Here is an 8,679-nt window from a genome sequence, read left to right as displayed (position 1 = left end):
GCTGGGAGAAATGCAGGAGACCTCAAATAGAAGAGATGTGAAGGGTTTCTCAGCAGTCATGGGGAGGCATCATGCTCTGTGTAGCTCTTTGGGCAAGTTCTGACTTCCTAATATGCTCCAAGAAAGCCAGAGCTTGTCGGCACATCATCAGCAAACTCAGCAGTTATCTATGCTAGGTCAAGTGGAAAATAAAGTTTTCAGAGATGTCTTAATTAGAAAGGAATGATATTGTGACCAGTATTCTGCATTCTTGAGAAGGGATTTTATAGATTTTGAATTAAGTTATTTATTTGTATTATCTGTCCATGTTTTAACAATTAATTTTTATTGCATTTAGGAATATAATCTGTTTAAGAACAAAAGGTCCTTCTTAGATTGACAGAGGAACTTGTACTAACTAATATTACTGTAAAAGGAAGGGAGGGAATTACTTATGCAAAATGACATTATTATTTGGAAAAACAATGTAAGTTTTATGTTACAGTTATTAGTCTACTTTTAGTCTTTTGTGTAATTAAGTGATGCAATTCTATGGCTTTTCTGTCATTTCTTTATCTAAATCCAAAACTTTGATGTGATGATTCTATGTATTCATAAGGAATGTTGAATTGAAACAGACAAAAAAAATGTTTTTCTTCAATTATAGTGATGCTTTCTAAAATACGGATTTATAATAGAATTATTATCAATCTGTTAATAGTTTTGTGTGCTTAGAAGCATATTAATTTTTAAATTCAGAGTGCAGGAGCCCAGCCATTACCCAGTTGCTCTTTACTTGGTGCTCCTGTCAGCAGCTATTCTTTCCTAGTCAAATGATGTTGGCTATGAGTGAAGAGTGAAAATTGGAGGTGGAAACCACCAGCTGGGAAGTTTTATATATCGACGCTTGCAATTTCTTGGAAGGTAAGCGTGCTGAGGAACAGGCAGGTCACCATTAGTGACAGTTCATCAGGCTATGGAGCATGAATGTGGGTGGTTTGGACACCTTCCTAGCATGACATATCACCTTCATTGCTTTGGGAATGCAGGTCCAGGCAGGTGAGTCTTCTGGGAACATGCAGAAGGGCAAATAAAACCTTTGAGATATCTCCATGGCAATAACTGTATTTACAGGGCATTAGTTCTTCAGTGCTGTTGAATCTAGGTACACACCACAACTGTATCCTGACCCCACGCTGCAATGTAATGTAGATTCAAACTAGCTCTGTGGCTTTCCCTGGAAGGAAAGCCAGTCTGCAGCTATTATAGAAGGGAGTGATGAGCACATTCTGCCCAGGCTTCCAATAGAGCCCCAGCACATATTCTGGTGATGAACTATCAGTGCTTAGAAAGGCTGAAATATTGTGAGAAGTTCCAGTGCAAACACTTGATTAACATTGAGTTAAAGTTGCCAGCCCCCATTTCCCGCTGACCCCAAAGCAATAAGTAGCGAAGACCCATTCTGTCAGCTACCAGTGCTTCATTTTTCAGTCCCTCTTTTCAGACTCAACTGTTGCTTTATTCACCCAGGAGCCCTGGATGTTGCTTCCCTGAGCAATCTCTGTTCTGCCTGGACTACCAGCATAAATATATAGTCACAGTTCCAGTGTTGTGAATTTTTTCCAACAAACTACTGCTATGGCTACAAACTTTGAGCAATTACTAGCATAAACCAGCTGTTTACACAAGTCTTCTATAATGTTACAGAAAGCACTCATGTTTTCAGTAGAATTATTTACATGCATCTGAAAAAGGTAACAAAGAGTTACAGAAGCTGTTTCAGTACCACACGGATCCTAAAAACAGATGATGGGTCAAGCAGTAAAGGATGATGGTAAACGTATGTGTTTCTGGTTTAAAAAGGAAATAATGGAAAGGCAGGAGCTGGGCTGAGATGATGAACTGATGAGCAGATAAGATCTTAACCAGCCGAAAGACTCTTCTTTTAGTTTATTTGTTTGGTTGGGTTTTTTAAAATTATCTGAATAATTTGAATATTTGTATGTTAGGTATCGCACAAGAAAGCTTTATTTCTGTCAAAAATAATATAGTTCAGGTATTTCTAGTAACATAACAATACTTTCTCCTCTTCTTCCCTAGTCCATAATATTTTTTGTTAGGTTTCTTGGGAATTTTTTTGTTCAATGCTACATTCAAACATGGCAGCCCAAACCAGTAGAAAAATACTAAAAAAAAGGTTATACCAGATGCAATGGACAAGAATTCAGGTGCAGACCTGCTTTTTTGCAGTTCATCAGTGAAATGGAATGCTGCTTTATCAGCTGCTCATGATATTTCTAGAATAGCACTAATCCATTTGTTTTGTAGATATTTTTAGGCCAGTGTTTTTGTCAGATAGCATTGTGTATTTGTGGCTAGGTCTTTTGGTTTATTCATAGAAACACTCCTCTCACACCTTTGGGAAGAAAATGAGCTGCTTTTTTTTTTTTCTTTTTTTTCTTTTTTTCCCCTCAAAACCCCCGTGTGATATTGGAATTAAACTTGGTAAGTCATGGGAATCTTGATAGCAAGTTCTTCTCCTTAGTCTGTGATTTTGGATGGCAAGCTGTTATTTTTGTGCAAAAAAAAAAAAAATTAAAAAGTTAAAGAATAGTGGTGCAATTTCTGAGTATACAAGGAACACAAGTAAACTTTGTAGTGAGCCAGGCCTCTGGGTCACATACTTTTCTTCCAGTTGTTGTGCCCCTGGTAAATTATATAAAAACTTAATTTTGTTTGTGTGAAAGCACTGACGAAAACATCAATATGAAGGCAATGGCTGTTTCCCTGGTGAGTTCCCACCATGACTGTAATTACTGCCACACCTTGGCTCTTCCCTTTTCAAGCATCTGCTGTCATCTTTCACTAGTTGGCTTCCCAGTCATCCTTGTAATTCTGGTTTTGCAATGTAACTCAGCTTTCTCTGCTCTACCATGATAATCAGCTTCCAAGCTGAAGGCGATAAGGATGTTGAAACAAACCAACAGAATAGTGTGACGTAACTGAATGCTACAACACTACTTTTTTGCATTTTCCATTTCCAGTTTTCCACTCCTATTTTAACCTTTCTGAATCGAAAGTTTAGCATGCCCTGCAGTTGATTGTTTTTGAATACTTCTTCCTCAATAGAATTTTTTTCTGTTCTCCTATTGTATAATATATACATTTAAAAAAATACATTAGAATGTTTTTCCTGCAGAAGTTTGTCAGTTCCTCCATCTATTTCAGATGGAAAGAAGGAGATCTCACATCTGGCAGCAGCTCTTGCCATACTTCAAGATTACTGAGCCTGCAACTTCATACACCAGTTACTCTGGAATTTAGGACAGAAACTGCTTGGACTCCCCTAGTGAAATATGCAGAAAACTTAAGAATTTTGCTTTGTTCTTAGTTATTGTAATTTCTTGGATCATATCCTTACTTCTATTAGTTTTGCTGCCTTCCCCTCCCATAGTTGCCATTCACTTTCTCAAAAGATACGAGATGATTAATGTGGTTTTGTGGCCACATGTAATTCTTTTGCTTATTCTGATTGCACTGAATTCCTCTTTTATTGCTCACTTTTATAGCTAAAGAATATTTTATTAAATATTTAAATTTACCTTGTGAATCTAAACTCTATCTCACTTTTGCCAGTGTTCATGGCTATGACCTTAAAACCAGATCTTTGTTTACTGGTCAGTCCCATGTCCCATTTCTCTTATGTTTTTTGCTGAAGCAGATTCCCCCAGCTGAGTTTTAAGCCTTCCTGCAGATAATGTAGGAGAAAATTAATTTCTTGGAAGAATGAAAACCAATAAATAATTTTCTTTGGGGGAAAAAAGGATAAATTTTGCCATAAAGACTGCCTGGCATTTCTACTAGAAACCTGCTAGAAGTAAAAATTATCTCCTGTGCTCTACTGGTGAATAATTTGTAACTGCAAGATGTTTGATTACCACACTTACAAATAAAATTCTTGTAAGATGGATGTCTGCAAGATGTAAATGCTAATCTAGTTGCTCAGTGTTAAAACCAAAATGGGGTTGCTCAGTAAAATGGAGTTCTACATTCTCAGCACTGCAAGCACATTTAGCCTTGACATTTCTAGTATTCCCATTTGGGATGATTGGCATCAAAATAGACTGTTTTACGCAGCTTTAACTGTGCCTAAATAATTACCTGCAATTGCATTTCTTGATATTGTTTCTTGTAGTTTTAAAATTTTTGTATGTACAATATTCTTAATGTCTTCATCAAAGTTATCTTGTACAACAAAGCTTGAAGTAGAAATGGCAGAAAAAAATAAATATCAAGGGCTTTAAAATTCTGTTATGTTTTTGTTTGGCCTTTTCAGTTTCAGAGAAAAAAAAAGATATGTGATGATTATGTATTGCAGCCAAAACCAAAACATAAGATTGTGGCTACAAATCACATGATTCTGCCTTAAATGTACGTCCGGATGTCTTAGAGACATGGTGTGACTACAATCTCTTTTCACGTGGAAGAGATGATTTACCAGGCGCAGATAACACAGAAGATTACCAAATTCTATAATTTCCTTTACAAAAGTAGCAAGTATGCTTGCCTGTCATTGTCAATTGCCTTAAAAAAAAATCAGAGCAAGTGTTGCCCTGATTTTTGCAGAGTAAATCAGTTGATGTGCCAGACCTGTTGTCCACACAATGCGTGTTTCAAGAGACTTTATTTCAGACTAACTGCTGTCAAGGACTGTTGATAGCAGGGCCAAGCAACTGGAGCTTGTCATCAAGTTTTACATCCTCTGAAAGGAATCTGTTCCATGGGCTCCAACATCGTTTGGTGGTACAAAGTATTTGGGGTGGGTTTGAGAGGGAGATCAGCTTCAAAAGCACTCTCCCGATCAAACAAAAATGCTAATGCAACCACATGCATATGCCTGAAGGAGGTTTATATATGTGAAAACGGAAAGTTGTCAGTGTTAGAAATCAGGAACACAATTGATTTTGAAAGCTGGAACAAAACTACAGCAGGATGCAGAAAAACTAGAGGTTTGTGGTAATGAAAGGCAATGGTCTAAATTCACCACAGGCAACTTCAATCCTATCCCTACCTAAGCGCATGCTCTCACTCTGATTTCCTTCTATGAATAACTCAAAAGGATTTAGTTGTTTACTGCAGGTAATATTCTCCCTTCATTGTTTATGTAATGTTTATCAAATAAATAAAGCAGATGCATGCCACCATCCAATGAAAAAACACTGCACAGATATGATCAGGGGGTTGTTTGGATAACTCTTTGCTTAGCATCACCTTCTTTGCTGGAGCTGGTGGTTCCTGGTCTGCTTTAGGGTGTCCCTGGTGACCATCTCAAAAGTTCATGCAGACCGGTGTCAGTGTCCACTTTCCTTGGACAATGCACTTCTCTGCTGTTCCCTGTAATTTCTGTCTTGTGACTTCCATGTTCTGTATATTTTTCTGTCTCATGAAATCCAGCCTTTCAGCTTTACTATAACGCGTTTTTTCTAAATTCTGATTCATATCAACCATTGAACAGTTGAATGATTTAATAGTTCTCATTTTACCTATTCATTTCGGTATTGTTTTAACAACACCTTTTATACCAAACACGTTTTTACTAGAAACATTTTTTCACTATTAGTAGTATTATAATGAAGACAGGAAAAAAAGCAAACAACAAACAATCAAAATCAAACAACAAACAACTACATACAGTAAGACCTCTGGCATGTATGTCTCAGAAAGAATTCTTGAAAAGCAAATGTTTTTTTTTAAATCAGTGCTTTAGAAAAATGTAGTCGATCAGATTATGGAACACCTCACTCGTGTTTATGGTAACTAGATCTATTCCAACTCATAGATGTTTGTTCGTGGTGCAAAATAATACAGAAACTAGAAATCTTGCATAAAAATTATTTGACCTAACACAGTGAGTTCATAAGAAAGGTTTCCAAAATGAAATATGCATATAATTGCTGACTGAAGAGAGGCTAACTGACTGCACAAATCCTGCTGTCTTTGCTGAGATGAATAAATCCATTCTCTGTGTTCCTCCCAACAGGCTAATGCCTGAAGCTGCTACAAGGTGCCTCCAGCCAGCATTATGTACCTTGAATTGATGGAGGACAATATATGCAGGTATAGCAGAGAGTAATCTCTCATCTTTGCTTATCCGTGGCTACCACATGTTGGGCAGGATGGTTTAACGTGTTTCCGTTCGGTAAATACAATAGTACCAGAAAGTGGAATGAAAGAAGTACCAGAAGTAGAATGAAAAACCAGGGTGAAAGGAGCAGGACATGTCTGGATCATTCTCCACAGTTTTTGCAGAATACTTGCAATTTGCTTAGCAAATGTGTTTATGATATATTTTTAACAATAATGTGAATATCTACCTTGATAATTCTAAAAAGTCCATGACTTCTGCCTACTTTGGGAGAAAGCTATAAAACAGCTTTCCTCTGCCTTACTGTCTATTTTAGTAGTTAGTCAACAAGTGACAATGCAGCCTCAAATGCTCATATCCGATTCTGTGTTTGCCACACCACATTTGAAGAATGTCTGCTTCGAAGAACTCTGACTCCAGCCATGGCGTGCGAGTGAAACAGGGAACTGAGAAACACCAGCATAGAGAGAACATAATGTTCCCAGAACAGCCACAAGCTACGTAAGCTCTGCAAAGTGTCAGGGCTACTTAGGAGCTGTTAAGCTTTCTGGCAAAGACTTCGCAGCTAAAGTTCAAGCTTAAGGGAAAATATCTCAGGGACATGGTTTCAGACTAAATGAGGGCAGATTCAGGCTGGACATGAGGAAGACATTTTTTACGATGAAGTCTGGTGAAACACTGGCCCAGGTGCCCAGAGAGGTGGGAGATGCCCCATCCCTGGGAACATTCAAGGTCAGGCTGGACGGGGCTCTGAGCAACCTCATCTAATTGAAGATGTCCCTGCCCATTGCAGGAGAGTCAGCCTAGATGATAATTTAAGGTCCCTCCCAACCCTAGCTGTTCTGTGATTCAGTGTGGCTGTCTGGGGAATTTAGACCAAGCCGTCAAAGCACTCTTTTGAGGAAGCCAGTAAAACTGTTGATGCTCCTAAGATGCTCCTGCCAACAGGCTCTGTAGCGTTGAGGGAACCTTTCTTTTCCAGTGTAATGCTATCTCGTTAGCTAGAGAAGTCTGCAGCTGCTTGTACTACAAAGCAAAGCAAAGCAAAGCAGAGCAAAGCAAAGCAAAGCAAAGCAGAGCAAAGCAAAGCAGAGCAGAGCAGAGCAGAGCAGAGCAGAGCAGAGCAAAGCAAAGCAAAGCAAAGCAAAAAACAGAACAAAACAAAACAAAGCAAAAAAGAAGAAAGTCACCCCAAATCTTGCAATCTTTTGAGGATTTCCTGCCGGCTCCCCCCACGCCTGCCCTGGGGCGGAGGCCGAGTCCCGGCCGCGGCAGCACAGAGCAGGGGACACGACAGGTCAGACGGTGGTTGAATCGAGGTGGCCGCCTCACCTGGTGCCAGCGCCTACCTTTTTCAACAGAAAGCGCCTCTTGCCGAAAAACCGTATTTTTTCGCAGCCTGGGTATAATCAGCATCGCCTGCCAGCGCCGGGACACCTGCCTCCCTGCGCTGGGGCGGGGTGGGGAGGCGACCCGGACCTGACGCGGGGCTACCTCACCGCCGCAGGGACACTCAGGTCCGCAAGCGGCAGCCGGAGAGGGTGAGGTCTCGCCGGCAGGGACAGCAGCTGCGTCGCTCTTCACGGGCTGCCAGGGCTTTTAGGAGAAGGCAGAGGGGAGCCCCCACCTCGCTCCACCCTCACTTGGCCGGGCCAGCAACCCCGCAGCAGGTAGGCAGCCGCGGGGATTCCCCTGGGCGCTGGACCGGCCTGAGGGAACCCGCTTGCTCTCAGCGCCGACCGTCTGCCTGTGATGCGGGTGGCGGGGGTTCCGCGGCGGGGGCAGCCGGCGAGGGTGGAGGCGGTCGCCGTGGAAATGCCGGCCGGGCGGGGGGCGAGGGGGCGGCATTGGGTTGAGGGCGGTGGGGAATTGTCGATGGTAGCGGGGAGAGCTTTCCTCCGCCGGTCGTGTAACAGGGCGCTTGGCGTGAGCCAGTTTGGGATAGCCTGGGGGAAAAATCCGTAGAGATGCACCCATAGTCGTACTCTGATCTGTTGTCCCATTTTTGGGGCTGTGAGGTGGCTCAGCCCGAGGTGGTGTCTCTTGGGGAAGCTAAGGGCTGGGGACGAATGAAATCTGTTTTCAAAGCTCAGCATTTTCCTCTGCAAACTGTGCGTGCGACACCAGTGCACCTCGCCCTGCCATGGGCACCTCAGCAGTGACTGGGAGCATGGTTGCTACACTGCTGGGGAGTTACAGTCACTTTCCAATCAGTGGTTCCAGGAATATAGAAGAATTTAAATAAAGAGTATGAAAAAAAATTCTGATGTACCTGCAGAGGGATGTCAGCGATTCACAGAAAAATGACTATCGAGATAGTCTCAGTACTGTGATCACATACTGACAGGGGAGCTAAAGCAGCTCTTCAGCACTGGTTAGATATACCTCAACACTGAAGGAATATGTGTTTTTGTGATAATATTTCTTCCTAGATCATACAGAATCACAGAACACAGAATCACAGAATGTTAGGGATTGGAAGGGACCTCGAAAGATCATCTAGTCCAATCCCCCTGCCAGAGCAGGAACACCTAGATGAGATTACACAGGAATGT

Source organism: Patagioenas fasciata, chromosome 1 (assembly GCF_037038585.1).
Source record: "Patagioenas fasciata isolate bPatFas1 chromosome 1, bPatFas1.hap1, whole genome shotgun sequence".
NCBI classification, from domain to species: Eukaryota; Metazoa; Chordata; class Aves; order Columbiformes; family Columbidae; genus Patagioenas; species Patagioenas fasciata.
This window is presented reverse-complemented; position numbering follows the sequence as displayed.